The sequence below is a fragment of the Anser brachyrhynchus genome, assembly GCF_964034855.1.
Source record: "Anser brachyrhynchus genome assembly, chromosome: 1".
Classification (NCBI taxonomy): domain Eukaryota; kingdom Metazoa; phylum Chordata; class Aves; order Anseriformes; family Anatidae; genus Anser; species Anser brachyrhynchus.
In genome coordinates, this window is record NC_137694.1 from 183,227,586 (window position 1) to 183,244,158 (window position 16,573).

Here is a 16,573-nt window from a genome sequence, read left to right on the forward strand (position 1 = left end):
TGGTTCTTTATATTCAGTTACAACTATTGGTCTTCTGTTAGTAATTTTTTCATATTTAAGTTGAGGTCCTCACAAAACCTCTGTGAATGACACCATCATGCTGTCGTTTGTTTTAAGTCATCAAATTTAGGCTAAATCTGAGTTTTGGAAACCTTTTTCCAACACTTTAAGGATGCTCCTTCTTCTCTGTCGGACGATTGCGTTTTTCATTCAGGTTTTCCATGGATCGTATCTTTATTGGAAAAATCTTTTTCTTTTGCCTTGACAAATGCAGTCTTGGAATGCTCGTTACCTGTTCAAAGTGCTACTGTACATATCAGTTTCCAAACTTACACCTTTGGCTTTTTAAACTTCCTCCTTCAATTTAAAACAATAAAGATAAGCTATCTGTCTTTGTTTTCAAGGCCCATCAAGACTACTTCTACCTGATACCTCTCCTTCAGTATCAAGAGGTTGACTCTGATTTTGATCAACATATGATACCAGCTTCCATCAGTTGCTTGTTAAGGTTTCACACCACACCGGATACTTTCTCCTCAGCTGCCTCTCATGTGTTGGTTGACTCCTTCATAAACAGAACTGTTCGCCCTCTTCCTTTAAATATCTTCTTAAAAGTTTTATGCACTGTGAAGCTTAAAGCAATCTGACGCTTATCACAGTAATACTTTGTCGTTGCCTTTGTACTTTGCAATAATCTCTGTTGTCTCTTTACATAGAAATCAAGCACACTCTTTTTGTTGTACGCTTATTCATGGCCCAGCATAACGAGAAGTGGATCCAGGGTGAGGCCTCCTAAGATTTGTGGTAATACAAATAAATAATAATGAATGCTCATTGGATACTGCAGTGTAGCTGTTGGATCCTGCTGTGCCTTGTGTCACATCATATTTAATGCAGAAAAAAGGTGCTACAAAGAGAAGCCTCACAAAAGGGAAAGAAGTAAGTCACAGTGAACAGATGAAATGCTAGCCCCCAGGGGCCTTCTCAGCTGTCAGACCCAAGTCAATAGCTACTGGCATTGCGTCCAGAAAGCATCCCTCATTCCTCTCCGTCTTCTCCACAAACTCTCCCTCCTCACAGAAGGAAATTAATGTGAATGTTACAAAGTTCTCCGGTGTGTACAAAAGCTTAAAGGACTTCACATACTTCCATAGCGTCCTTCTGCTCCTTAGTGCATTCCGTTCCTGACACAGCATCTCTTGGTACCGAAGTCTTGAATAAGTACAAGCTGTTGTTCAGGCCATCCTGTTGGTCAGTCCTTTTTCAAATGCCACCTGGTTCTCTGTTGAGAAGGAACCTGCGCTAGTTTTGATTTGGTATCTAGGTACATTGCTACCTCATACTGCTCTGTTTCCCTGGTACCTTGAAGATCATGATTCTTCAGAAGAGCGGTAAGCATGAAATGCATCAGGAATTCCTCAGGTATGTCGCCCTCTTTCTGGAAGTGGGTCTGCATGCGTCCCTTTCCTTTCTTTCCGAGGGACACTGAAATATCAGTGCATAGGTGGCACAGAAATGATGGAACGTTAGTCTCCCTGATGCAGAGACAACGGATTGGTCTGTGCAATAAATAGGATAAACTACAAAACATAATTACAAATGTTTCCGTATCTGAATAGGAGAAGCCTGGTAAGAGCTGTAAACTACTTATGGGATGGAGACAGTGACTGTGAAATACTGGGGGAAACTAGAGAAGCTATGCAGCCTAAAACCTTGATCATAATGAGAGATCTTGGTTATCAATGTATGGACTGGATAGCCTTAACATTAGGCCGTCATGCATAAGCTGTGTTTTTAGGCACCATCAAGAATTACTTTTTGAGCAAACCAGCTAGAGAATGCAGAAGAGTGAGGACAGCCCTTGGTTTAGTCTAGATTAGTACACAGGACTTAGTTGACGAAGTAACTATAGAAGAACCATTCAGCAGTGATATGTCATACCAAACTGAAGCGTGTCGTATTTGTAGGAGAGAGTAAGAGTAAAAGAAATCCAGTAGTGTGTAAAAAAGAGGAATTGCATACAAATGAAGAAATAATTCAAGTAAAAATTAAAAGAGACCATGAGAGGCACAGAGACTTTGTTTTCTGATTCTAACCAAATTGAACAAGAATTCTCCATCACAGCAGAACAGTAGAGGAGGTTACTAGAACTAAATAGATGTTTTTCCAAAAATGAAATCTGAACATCAAAGAAGAAAAGAGCACGATTCTGGCAAGTTAATTGTAGAACTATTGTAAGGCAGGACAAAAAGATTTTGAAGAGCAGCAGGCTAAATTCATAAAAGAAAAAAAAATTTGACAAGCGTAAATTCTACAGATAAAGGAATTCTGCTAGCAGGGTGGCAAGTTCAATAGACAATCAAGGGACAAAGAGAATATTTAAAGGCATAGCCATTGCAGAAAGAAACAAATGAACTCTTTGCATCGGCAGGGTTTACTCCAGGGAGATTATGGACACCCCCACATAACAGTAATTCATTATAAGGAATATTTCAGATTTGAAATATCAATAAAAGATTTTTGAACAACTTGATTGAATAAGCATTAACGGATTGCCAGATAGCATATCATTCATTCAGTAGTCCTAGAGAAACTGAGAAACGAAATTGGTCATCTGTGCATTGTGTTGTATAATCCATCACTTAAATTGGACTTGATAACAGAGGGATGGAACGTAGCTAACGTGACACCAGGTTTAAAAGGGCTCTAGGGACGATCGCGGACTAATATACTAATAAGTCTGACTACCCTGACAGGCAAAATGCCAGTGAATATGATAAAGAATGTAATTAATAGGAACGTGGATGGGTATAATGGGCAACTATCATCTTGGCTTTCGTACGAGGTAGTTTTGTCTTACAGCTTTGCTAGTTATTTGAAGGAGTCAACACAAATATGGAAAAGGGTCACCCAAAAATCTTTAAAAAAGTCTGACACCGAAGAATGTTAACGCAGTGATTCTTTGTGGGTTACTAAATGGGTACAAGATAAGGAAGACTGTAGCAATTAATCAGCAATTTTAACAGTGCCGCCTCCCAAAGACTGGTACTGACACCTTTGCTGGTCCACCTGTTCTTAAATGGCCTGAAAAAGCGCAGTGATAAAGCTCAGAGATGATAAAAGGGAACTATTCAGTTGGAGCCAGACCTGATGTTGACCCTTGAAGAGTCGGAGAAGGATCTCACAGCAGGAGCTGAGGAGAGGCCACGTATCCGTCAGCAGGGAGGGGCAGCACCCCACGAGCTGTGAGCTCAGCGGGCTGTGAGCAGCGCTGCCATTCAGCAAGGCAGGGACTTGTAGCTGCTCTTTCTAACCACAACAGGGCCTGCAAGCTGAAGAGGTGAGATGCTTCCCTATTTCTCAGGGTTTCACAGCCCCAGCTGAGCTTAAAATACAGACTTTGATCCCACAGTTCCTGCCTGTCACAGTGGTGGAGCAGCACTGTTAAGCTGATAGGTAGTTACCTCGCTGCTGTGAAAAGCCGTGGTTCTCAAGCCATTTTACTGCTATTTGCATGAATTTTTACCAGCTCCTGCTAATTTTTTGAAATCTTTCTGGGCGGAATTCATGCTAGCAAAAACTGGCAAAATGATATTTGAAACAGAGAAGTCATGCTGGCGTGCTGGGCAATTCTGAGCATTGATGGGAACTGTACGCAACATAGAAATGAATGAGGAAGGTATGGCATAGCTCTTGTGCAGGGCCAGTAAATGAATCGATTCTTCAATATGGCAAAATGTTGACCGAGGAGTAGGTAACATGAGAAGGGTTTCTAATATATGGAAATGTTTAGTAGGGGACTCTTAACTCCTTGTTTCTTAGAATAGAATAACGATTAGCCTTTGGTCACAGTTGTATGTAACTTAGGTGACCTTTAAGATGGCAGAAGGCTGCTTATCACCAATGTCATCTGCCATAGTTTTGTGAATGCATCTTTTTACATGCACAAATCCCAGCTGTTACTGGTCTTGAAAACTCCACTTATCTTGGACCAGCTGGGGCCAAAATCCAACCTGTGCAAAATTATAGCTTTTCTGTAAATAAAAGTCTGTTGGTGATAAGTTTTCAAACATGAATCAAATGCAAACTTGTCCCATTTTCCTAAATCTGCAGATTTATTTATTTATTTATTTATCAACCCTCTGCTTCTCTTTGTTCCTTTATCTGGCAGTAGTAATGTTATGGATGGCCAGATCGGTTTTACTTGTTTTGTTTGCAAACCCGTGGGCAAGGGAGAATGCCAGTTTGCTACTACAGAAAGCTAAAAGCAATAGCAGGCCCTAAATTTAATCTCGTGTGGAAATCAGATAAAGTAGCAGAAATGTTTCACACAGCAAGCAGAAGGTTTGGACAGAGGGAGGAAGTAGAGGAAGCATTGTACCTTTGAAATGGCTGGAATGGTTTCCAAGCTGTGGGCCACAAACCCCTCATGGGCTACAAGGCTATGGTAGGCTGAACAGCTCTTTGGCTAAACCACATTTAATGGTGTTTAAAATAGTGTTTTCAATTAAAAGTTTGATCAGATGGATGTGTGCTGGTTTGTGAAAAACGTTAGGGGCTGACAACAATCTGTTGTTCCAGACATTTGGGATCCACTGCTCAGGAGTGTACAAAAAGGTAGAGAGCTCGCCCCCCCTACTCCTCCAGCCTCAGATAGGCTGTCAGCAACAGCAAGAGGTTCCCAGAAGGGAGCCAGGAAGAGCAGTCTGGCAGCATTAACCCCTCTGTCCCGACCACATCCTCCCCAGGAACTCGTAACAGAATTGTTTTGTTAGTCATTGCATTGTCCTTGAGTATCACTAATTGTCTTTGCTGCCTCTCTTTTCATATACGCACACAACTAGTAGATGTAGTTTCCTGACAAGTGAGTATTGGGTCCCCGTCAGACAAAGATTAGACTGCTCAGCTTCATCAGATGAAAATATATCTGTCTTTGAATGCATATCTGATTTCTCATTGTCAGAAATTCTTACATTTTCTTTCAGTATTAACAGACATAAACTTTCCTTATGAGCATTAACATGTCTTAGTACAATATCTGCTCATTACTCTAAAAAAATCCCATTTCTATTTGATCAAACTCTTTTAATTTACCTAAATTCCCTGAATGGTGATTTTACATTGCAGAAATCTTCCTTGTCCTCGCATCAGGCCTCCTATTACTTTTATTGTTTTTCTATTGAAAATTTTCCAGAATTGTAAGGTATTAGCAGTGCTTTTAGTTGCCCTTGACACAGGTTACTCCCCGTTGTCCTGAGTACCAGGTCAGCACATCCATAAATAATTTGCAGAGATCGTGGCTTTTCCAACGCATTGTTCATCTTTGTTAGCAACTACGGTGGTGTTGAATTGAGAAATGCCAAATTATAAACCTTATTCAAATGATATAAATTTGTTTTTCTGAAGAAATTTGTTGTCTAATGTAAAATTAGACCGTAGCTTATGTATTTTACAAAATTTAAACAAAACACTGGAAACAAGTTATTGACAATCATGTTCTAAAAGGAATTAGTTTGGCAGGGTAGCATGCTCTTTGTAACCTTTTTTGTTCCGTATTTCTTATTTGTGTGATACTTATATGGGAAATGAGGGGTTTTGTGTATGCTTTATGTTATTATTATTCTATTACTGTTGCTAAATATCTGTTGCTGCTATGACTGAAGTTGTCCTTCAGTGTTCTGAGTCCTGTAGTACGTATGGTTGATTTGTCTTGTTCAGATGCTCAGGGTTAAGGGGGATACGAGGTCAGGAAGAAATCTTTGCCTTGTATGTGAAAGGAACGTATAAGGGAGGAGAGAGTTTTTCTTCTGCCATAGCGTGGAAAAAGGTTATTTCCTGGTGCCATCTGGGGGTTGCTGTGCCTATAAGCCAGGGATATGGGTACGTGGTGAGGGGGACATGTGGGTAGGACTGGGGATCAGTGTATGGGAGTAAGGAGCTGGGGACAGGGGTCAGGATGGGGCTTCTGTGGGGATTGGAGCGGTCACAGTTGGGTAGGTGTGTTGGGGTCGGCTGAAAGTCACTTTACCCAGAACATGGCAACATCTCTCTCTGCCTCTGCGTTGCTCCACGCTTTCCCCATCTGTTCCCTCCCTGTGTTTCTGGAACCCCAGCTTCTTGTCCAGTTTCTGCACGTTGCGCTGTTACATGAAAACCCTACTTTCCTGTGTGCTCTAGGAACAATTTTACACACGCAAGCACAAAAGGTCCCACGAATCCCTCCCACCTGAAGCTTCTCTTCAGTCTTGCTATTCTTTCTTCTCCCTCCTGCCTACGGGGTTCTGCTCTGCAGGTGCAGACAGGTAACAGGTGGGGGCTGGGTGCAACATAATGCCTCTCCTTCACAACACAATTTGCATCTTCTCCAAGTAGGACATAGCCCACCCATAATTTGAAATCTGCCGATCAAAGATTAATTCTTTAATTCCTTTTCCCCCTTTTCATGTAGTAATCATTAAAAGGTGACCTTTTTTTTTTTTTTCTTTTTCCTCCACATGTTGAAATAATTTCTTCACAGTCTTACAAAGAAGCAGAAAAGTTTTGGATTTCTAGACCCCGGTCCCTTCTGATTTGCAATTCCCTCTGATTTATGACCTTCTTAAAAAACCTAGTGGATGATTCTACCTGCTGGTCTAAAGCTAAAGCCTTCTGACAGGATGCTTCCTTTTTTAATTACTTTTTTGCAGACCACTTAAAAGATGTTTAGGAAGTCTAAAGAGTCTGCAGAAAGATTGAGAGCCACTGTCTTAGGGGATTCCCTTAAACGCATTTTTTTAAAATGCATTTTTTTAACACAGACATTTCATAAGTCTTAAGCTTTTATTTATGATTTTTATAAGTCCTAAGCTTTTCCTTCTTAATATATGATTACATACTTTTGTCTATAGCAAGCCAGAAGCATGGTTTCTGTACAAGTTTCCAATTCAGTAATTAATTAATATGCCTTGTAGCACCTGACAATACAAATAGGTTATGTAGCAAGATCACCATAATAATAAAATAAAGAATACGTTTTTGTTGTCGTTAGAGGGTATGTTTTTGTGGAAAACTATTTTGGTATTTCTTTCTTGGATGGATTTTTATAGTGGCCACTCTTTCTGTTAGTTGGTATTCATTCCTAAAAATTGGCTCCACTCTTGTTGCTTGTCATATGTCGTTTTACCTTTAAAGACTGCAGGAGTTCATGACTACTGGGAGGTAACACCTTGAAGTCTTGGCACTATCCTCTACAAAGTAGCTGTTATACTGAGCTGACTTTCTATTATCCTGTAGGTGAAACACCAAGTGTTGATACTATCTGTGAAACCATATTTAATATAATGGCTATTACGTTGCTTTAAAAAAGAAATCTCACAAAGATAGATTTTGTGGTTAGAAGAGCTGGCCTCTGAAAATGCGTGTCATGGATACAGGTAATAATTTTTGCTTGTGAATTGTTACAGGAGAAAAAAGTATTTACATTTGTGTTCAACACACTAGTCTTTTTTAGCTGTTTTTATCTCAAATATCTTACCACTTACTGGTTATAAAGTATTTAATGACATGAATCATTGCATTTGTTGAAGTATTCAGTGCATCATTTAAAATGGCTACTAAAGCAGAGAGGTGGAGATTCAATCCTCCTAACAGCTAAGCATAAAAATAACATATCAGAGATAATAATACGGTTCCAGATCAGTAAAAATCATTGTTATGTTTTGCTGTATGAGCAGAGCTCTCCACAGAATGGTAATCTCATTCTGTTTTATCAGATTACAGTCACCTAAATAGATGTTTATTTCTAAACTTTATCCTGGTGATTTTGTGACTGTGTTCAGAAGTGGGAGAATACAAATACTAGAATTTTAAGTCATTCCTCCTCAGCCATGCTAAACGCTTGCAGGGCTTGGTATCCCACCCGAGGACTGGATCCATATAGTCCTTTTAAGTTTTGGAATTTCAGGAAATGTGCAGGTGAGTAGGGAAAAGCAAATATGGAAGGAAAAAAAAATCAAGTGGAGAGAAGGAAATTTTCCTTCCTTTACAGAAGGGAGGGAAATATGAATAACAATATAATGAGCATAGGAGAAATAACAGGATGAAAAGGGAGGAGTCAGGTAAGTGTTTACACTACTGTTTTCTATTTAGTGCTCAGACTTGTGCTTTATGCTTGCACGGAAAACAGGTTGAAGCTTCTGCGTTCTGACTAACTGCTGTGTTGTGCTGAACTTTACTCTCTACATTTTTGTTTTAGCGTGGTTGCTTCTGAGGAAGGCTTTAAATTGACTTTGTGGGGCAACTTGATTCACAAAATGCATTATCCCGGTAGAAAATAACAACTCCCTCCAAGCTCTGTCTTCCTCTGCTAGCTCTCTCAAACAATGTGGGAAGTGACAATGATAAAAAAAAAGCCATTTTTTGGGATGTATTTTTCTGTTGTTAATTCCAGTCACCAGCGTTGGGGCAGGGGAGAGGCAGGCTGTGACACTGAACAGTGGCAAAAATTCTTTGCAAAACCTAGTTGCACTAATGCTGAAAATGACAATTGGCCTCAATTTTCAAGTTTTTTTGTGATGTTCTTGTCCATATCATGCTTGGGATCCTTCATTGTAGATAGAATGTGCAGAGCTAGTACTTTTTATCCTGTCCTCAAAGAACAATATGAAGTATAAAGGATTTTCCAAATCAAGAGCTTTATCCATCTTTACATCAGCTTATCAGAACTTAAATGGAAAATGAGACTGAATGAGAAGCTGTATTAAAATACAAACTCTTAACTGCTAATTAGTCATTATTCAGCTGGACTAAGCAACGTCAATTCATAAGCAAATGTAGGTGTAGAACAATAGACTACTTACGTTGGCTTTCATTACAGGTTAGACATCAGCAGACGGATTTCATCCATAATCTGTAATGAAATGAAAGAAATTAGGAAGATGGCGAAAAAGGCTGAACTCAGTAATTTGTTCATTTATGTGTTTGGTTGCTGCATGTTTCCCTTGAGTATATACGGTAACACGGAGGAGTAAATGTTTAGGGAAAGTATGTAGGTTTTTTACAGTAAGCAATTAACTAATATTTATATAGCGAGTATAAGTGGTCTTCATGAGTTGCCATGCTAAAAAATATGTTTAAATACAGAGATAAGGACCTCCTAATTTCTTAGATTTGGTTGGTGGTACACATGAAACACCTTGACTGTCCAGCTGAGCAACACCTGAGTGTAGCTGAGCCCTGAGCTGATGTACAGCAAGCAGAGTAGCATCCCTGCAAAACTGCCTGGCAGAAAGGGTGACAATGGGTGGAGCCTTTCCGGCGCCAATTCAGAATTAATTACTGGAGTGGTAACATCTGCTTCTTGGAAGGTAGAACAGCTCTGTATTAATTTCTGCTAATGGAGAGATAAATACAGGGCTGCATAGGAGCTATGCTGTAAATTGCTGCGTGATAGGATTCCCTTTCCTGTGCAGTGTCTGTGTCATTGTACAAGAGAATCGGTGTAGCAGTCTTTAAAGGCACCCACTGAAGATAAGAAGACAAAAAAACTGACGTAGCTGTACTCTATGTTCATTCAAAAAGGAAATTGAAATGAAAAGCAGAGTACTTTTAGAAGTGCTAAATATGAGACTGCATGCTGTATATTTAGCCCTTACCGTTATGTTGTTCTGCATTAGTGCTCTACTGTTTACTGTTAAAAGAAGGCAGTGATTCTTTATCTGAGGTAAACTCTTCAGTGCAAAATCACATTTCAAGTGGGTTAATAATGAGATTTTAAAGATGTCTTTTTAATTTCATTGTAACTGATAATTCTGTGTTGTCTTCATAATATAGCAGGCAGGACCAGGGTGACTGTGTCCTGATAAAATCATTAAAAAACATTGTGTGTGACCATTAGGTGCATAGATCTCCAGTGAGATATGAATCGCACAGTCCCAGGATTATGTCTCAGACTTTCTGTACTAAAAAAATAAAAAGTGCACATGGTGAACTGTCCCATTGGAGTGTATTGCCAACTCCTCAGATCAGTGCCCAGGAGGAAGCTACCTTTCCCATCCCCTTCTCTGATTATTTATGCTTTGCTAGTGCAGTCTGTAAGATCAGAGTCTTGTTTTTGCATCTGGGTTGGCAGTCTGGTGAAGGTGGTATTAAGAGGTTATCCCTGCAGACTTGCTCCACGCTGAAGCTCCTGCATGCAGATAGGACTATATACAAATATTAAAACCAGCCTGTTGCCCATGACTCCTGTATTTAGTTATAGTTCTTTTAAAGTAACCATTATAATGTAAGCATTCTATGTGTAAACATAGGTTTTCAACATTTTTTTCAAAACAGTATTTACTGTGTTTAGTGGCAAATTACTGAAATATCAGAAGTGTCAATTTAATTATCAGATGTGATATTTCCTCAATCAGATCTTCGTGTTGGGAATATAGAATCCCAGTCATGCTGAGCTTTGATTTTTACTTAGGGCAGATGAACTTAGAGCCCCAGTAGTACATGCTTAGGCCTAATAGGAAAACAAACTTTCTTTTGACTGGGTCAGATTATTTTGTGTGGGATTAATATAGTAAACATGAATAATGTTCAGTAATAAAAATACTAATGTGGCACAAACCTACTGCATGTTCTATGCAGATGAAAGTCATTAGTATATTTTCTTTGTTCAGAGCAAATGAAGTTGAAAATGTGTTGTCTCTCATATCATTTTAATCCAAATGTTGTTTTCTGTAAGAGCTCAGTGCTGCTAGGTTCAGAAATACCTAGTGAATTTTGAGAAATTCATTTCAAATACGTGGTTCAGAGTCTGAGAGATAAACCTTAGGATGGGATGAATCGCCCTCTGGAGGTGCCCGTTTCAGTCTACTGACTTCACAGGGATCCTGCTTTGAACCGACTAGCTCAAACTGAAAGTGAAGTGAGTGGACTGTCACCTTAGGAGAGGAATAGCAGCATTTCCTACCATACTAGGTCTTTTCTGTAGACATTTCTTTTTGCTAAGAATATCTGCTTATTCCTCACCTTTATTTGTCAGTGTTCTTCTTGTACCATTTATAAAACGAGTGAATACAATTGTTAGCTACTATTTCCTGTGCTTTTTCTGTTTTTTTCCCCTGTCCTTTTTTATCTTATTATCTTCTCTTTCCCTTTCCCCCCTTTTTTCTTCTCTTACTTTTTAGCTACTATCTCTTCTGAAGCTTTTCATTTGCTACCTCTCTGACCATCCTGCCTCCCATGTGGACAGCATTGTCCTAACTTCTGATCTGGAAGACTGCTGACCATTTCCTTTGACGCTGGTATCAGTATTTTCTGTGAGAGACACAGAAGAAGAATATGGCACTCCTGTGATTTTATTTTATTCATGGTTTTGAATAGTCAAGAAGTATTGTTCTTCTGCTTGCAGATAAAGTGTGCTGGTTTCCTAATGAACTTGTAATTTAAAGATGTTTGTAGAAATGTAAGATCAAATGTGAAGAATATAAAATCCACATTAAAGTCATTTAAGTGTAACAAAATACAGCATTAGTCTTTGTTTTTAAAAATGGAGACCTACATGGCTCGCTTGCAAAACAAATGGGATATATTTTGAAAGTTGTGGAATGGTAAATTTTGACTTATTAAAAGGTAAAATTATTTTGCTCCTCCCTATGGTAATAGTTTCTTGATTCATACCTATTGTTAACAGTCTCTCCTTCTATTAAGTTTGTTTCTTTCTCTGTTTTCTCTTGGTTTTTGGTTCCTTTTATTAGCTTAAGTTTCCTGTTCCTTTTTGCACTGGACTTTCCTAACTCTCTTGGTTCAATACCAATCCATTTTTCTCTCAAGTTTACATTCATTTGCCTAAAATATTGCCTTAGCATAATCATGTATATTCAAGGATATATTTGCTTATAAACACTGAACAGATCTGCTGTTTCAGGACTTCCAGTAAATCAGATAAAAAACAACAGCTCAGTGAGAGCATTTTACGTTTTTTATGCCACGCATGCCTTCATAGGATCAGAGTACCTTGCCTTCTACCTCAATGGAATAATAATTATGGATAGTCATAAACATTCCTGTTAAAATGCAGACTCAAGGTACTTCTTCAATATAGGATTGCTAACTTGAAAAGATCATTTGAATAACAGCAAACATACTGCATTCAAAAATGGTATGGCAGAAGTTTTTAGATTTTATTTGCAGGTAGATTAAAGAGAAATGCTAGTGGAAAAAGTGCTTTACTGTCAGTAATGTAAGCAGTTAAAGTGAAAAAGACAACTAGAAGCTGTATATCCATAAAATCAGGGTTTGTTTGTTTTTTCAAATCATGCTTTGTTATAGCAGGAATCTTTATTAAAAGTTAATGTTTTCTGAGGGGAAGATACCTGCATATTTTGTTATCTTTACTAAATGTGCTTTGCCCAATCTGAATTCCTTGGATTTGAGATAGTACAGTAAAAGGAATGCTAAGTACATGATAAAACAAATAGTGATGTTTGGAACTTTTTTGTTTAGATATGTACAATATGATTTGAAGCCTCTTCTGATACTTAAGAGTAGCTTACAGGAATAATAATACTAACTTACTACAAAATTATTGCAGGTGTGGCTGAGAATTTCATTTGTGATGCCCAAAAGTTTTTAACAAATGTAGTTTTAAGCAGAATATTGCATAATTCTGAGTCCATTAAAAACGAACCCTTTTTGCCAGATTCGTTTTCTGAGCATGAGGATGACAGTATATACAAGAAGTAGAAAGCAGAGGAAAAATGGACTCTTCAAAGCAGTGATATGGATGGTGAGTCCTTGTGTTGTACAGTAGTAGCAGTAAGTTTTTTATTAGAATGAATCGACTGCAGTTAGTTTTATAGAAAAAGAACCATGTGAAAATTATACATGGAGTGAGGAAAAAAGATTGTTAAAAAACATGTCAACTCTATTAGGATTTTCTGGGGTATATCCTCAAATGGTATAAATTGGTATGTGCACAGTTAAATCATCACTGCCTACTGAAATTGTGTCCTTACTGAAGTTTTGTCCTTTTTATTAACTATATAATACAATAACAGAGGCTGAAATAGTCTGTTACTTAATACTTGTATTAATTTTACAGCAGAATGATTATGGAATAAGGTCTTATAATGAGAAATAATAGAGGTTTAATTTATTTTCTTAATTATATAGTATAATATTTATTATTTTTAGATGGAAACACATCAAACTGACCTGAATTAGCACAGGAGAATCAACTTTGGTTATGAGAGTACTGTATTGGTATCACTTGTTAGGTTACAAAACCATTTCTTGTTTAATAGTACTATTATCCTAAAATTTAGGGTTGTAAATTGAAGATAAAATTATTTTTACATTCAAGTTTATGCATTTTTGCTTTGCAGTTTTTGGGTGATTATGTCTCCGTTAAAATAACCACTTAAAATGTCTATCTCTGTAATATATGAAGAATAGTGAGGGAAGCATAGCTGGAAATGCTAACAAAGTAGGAATAATTTTTCAGCAAATAAATATATGTAGCCATAAGGAAACACTTGCAAGAGAAGAATAAAGTTGAGTGAATATTGCTACATTGAGATGTGAAAACATACATCATCGAGAAAGTCCTGCAGGAAATAATCATGCGAAATTAGATATTTCTGTTCGTAAACACAGCTTAGGTACATGTGGTCTTGAGAGGAGCAGTGCCACAACCAATTCCATGAAATGCTTTGTGACTGCATTGCAAACAAGTCTGGCTAAGACGTAAATAGAATATAACTACCTGTTTCTATATAAGGAAGCTAAGGTGAGGGAAGCATAATTTATAAAAACAACCACCCAGCATCCAGATCCTACAATTCACATGGCTGGCTTGTGCAGAAATAATTTCACAAATGAAAATGGAAGATGCAATATCCATGAAGCTGGTGATGAAGGTTTATTTCGTGTGACTTTCTCTAGGATTATGAGGAAGGATGCTGCTATGTATATGAAAACAAGTGTGTGGAAAGCTTCAAAGAGGAATTTGAATTACATGCAAGAAATGTTTCAAAATAGGCTACAGGAGGATATTTCTGTTTAGTACTTAAACCAACCAGAAGAATTAATGATACTTTAGTCCTGGATCTGATCGTGATCAGGAAAAAAAAAATCTAAAATGAAGATCTTATGAATGTAGAATACTTTTGCTTTAATAGAGAGACCAGAAAAACAGTAATCACTGAAAATCACTGACAGAAAGCTGAAGAGTTTGAAAAGTCGTATCAGAAACTGGTTCGGCAATAATGTTGCAATAAAATAAGAGTAAGATAACCCTGAAAATAAGTGTTTAGTGAAGTCAAATACAAAATAATAAAGTAAGAGCTCAGAAGAAGGAACTGGGAATAGGAGTTTTAAGCTTGCTATCAGGCAAAGATAAAAAAAAAACAAAAAACTTGGACTATGTGATGCTATCTGAGAAAGCCTAATTACCTGCTTAATTAGGATAGTTTTGCTAATATAATCTTAAAATATATATAATAAAGGAGAAACACTAGAAATCAGGTTTTTTTCAACCTGTAATTTTTTGCTGTTTCTAATAGAGTAACACTGAATAAAGGAAAATCTGAGACCCCTGTCTTCAAATCAGATCATACCCTTGAAAAGGTAGTTGAAGAGACAGCAAACAAAACCGGCAACTGAAAATCCAGAAAAGTGTCTGAAAATATTAAGGGCCCAGATTCTGTGCTCCTGTTTTGCCCGTGGAGGCAGCGCAAAGTTGCCAGGATCCGTTCCCGCTGACAAGGCTGAGAGTTCCCCCGCTGCGGAGAAGTCGCAGCCAGCCTGAAGCTGATCTACGCCTCTCCCATGCCAGCAGCTCTCGTCCTCGGCACACGTTCGGGAACAGGGGCATAAGAAAGTACGCCAAGTCTCTAGCGATTTTCAGCTGCCTTTATTTTCTTAGGTGGCATCTGTGCTAGAAAAGAAAAGCGGCCACAGCCCAGTCACAAGTCGGTAGCACGTTACAGCTCGTATTCACATGGCTAACCCTTCTGCCCTCCCGAAGGTAGGGGGGCGATTGTTCTTAGCGCCAACTAAAAACAGTCCCTAACCCACATCTAACCCTGGTCCCACATCTTGCTGTGCCTTAACCTGAGTGCTCCTTGGCCTGGGCCCTCTTTAACAGGGAGTGTGGTGACAAGGGACAAAGAGTAATGGCATTAAGCTAAGAGGGAAGATTTAGACTAGATGTTAGAAGGAAATTCTTCACTATGAGGGAGGTGAGGCCCTGGCACAGGTTGCCCAGAGAAGCTGTGGTTCCCCCCTCCCTGGAGGTGTTCAAGGCCAGGCTGGATGGGGCTTTGGGCAACCTGGGCAGGGACACCTCCCACCAGACCATGGCAGGGGGTTGGAACTGGGTGATCTTTAAGGTCCCTTCCAACCCAAACCATTCTATGATTCACTCTGTGATTCATACCAAAGAGCATGCTAACTGTTAAATGCCATGGATTATCACATGGTAGAGCTCAAGCGTGTCCCTGGGCCCTGTTTAACCCAGTAATACAGATGTAACCTTATGAACCACATCCAGTTGGCAATAATTACAACTGGACTAGCCTGCTCCAAATTAAAATTGTAATGGCTTGAAAACGAATAATCTACAGTTATCCATCAGACTACTGTTGTTTCTACTTGAACAGAAATGTCAATGAATGTAAATTCTGATGTAATCTGTGACTTAAGGAAAGGAAGCGTGGAAAATCAGAAAATAAATCAGTAAATTAAGAAAGTCAGAGGAGGACAGCAAAAGGTAAAGCAATGCTTAACTAATGTGGAAGTGTTTTTAAATGGAAACTGGAAAGCTGGGTAAATGCATGAATATTCTTTTCACATAAGCACATAAGTGAATATTAATTTTTCAAGCATTCACGTAAGTGAATATTCTTTTCACAAATTCTTTTACAATAAAGAAGTTAGTGTGTGACCATTTGGGTAAAGAGTTTTGGTTCATTACTAAAAAGCAGTTTGGGTTCTACCTCTGCGGACCTCCTTGTAGGATAAAAGCCTGGCACATAATGCATTTGGTTATGATATTTTATTCTGAGACTTTTGAGAAGGACCTGATGCTGAAGTGGGCATACTTCAGAATAGTGACCTCATCCTGCACATGATGCAATAAGTTCTTTACTGAATATTTATACAGATTTCAGAAAGGGATATGCAATAATATCTTGGGATTAATATAATCTCTGTATTACTTGGAGAGTTTTCCAGTATGTGATGTAATTACTATTAGGTTCCAGGTCGTATTTTGACCCAGTGAGGTCACCAGTTGTTTTCGTTATTGTTTCTGATTTTACAGGTTGTGGAGAGCTATGTGCAGGATACACAGAAGGGGAAATAAAATTACATTCACAGGCTACTTTAAGACCTGGGATTAACTGCTTAACTTTGAAGACAGGAAAAAAGAAAGGAAAATGTGGCAAATCGGACAATATCAGAACATGAGCTGTTAGCATTCAGTTGAATATTGTCATTTAAGTTGCTCAGATGTAGAGAGAGGAAATAAACTGTGCAAATATGAGCTATATGCAGATTCTGAAAGGGCGTCAGCTCCTCTGGTGAGTGCTGAGGATCTCTA

General features: G+C 38.4%; 1 long non-coding RNA gene across 10 annotated transcripts in view; it reads left to right on the top strand.

The window, feature by feature from the left end:
* LOC308189235 overlaps positions 1-16,573 on the top strand; it is a 48,393-nt gene that overhangs the window by 13,370 nt on the left and 18,450 nt on the right. For 4 of the 10 annotated variants that reach the window (XR_013946175.1, XR_013946176.1, XR_013946177.1 and 1 more), the window contains exons 6-8: positions 405-3,340; positions 12,671-12,757; positions 14,535-16,553. The exons of 1 other annotated variant lie outside the window; for it this stretch is intronic. This is a non-coding gene — a long non-coding RNA (uncharacterized lncRNA). 5 more of the 10 variants (XR_013946179.1, XR_013946180.1, XR_013946181.1 and 2 more) reach the window with 5 other exon arrangements.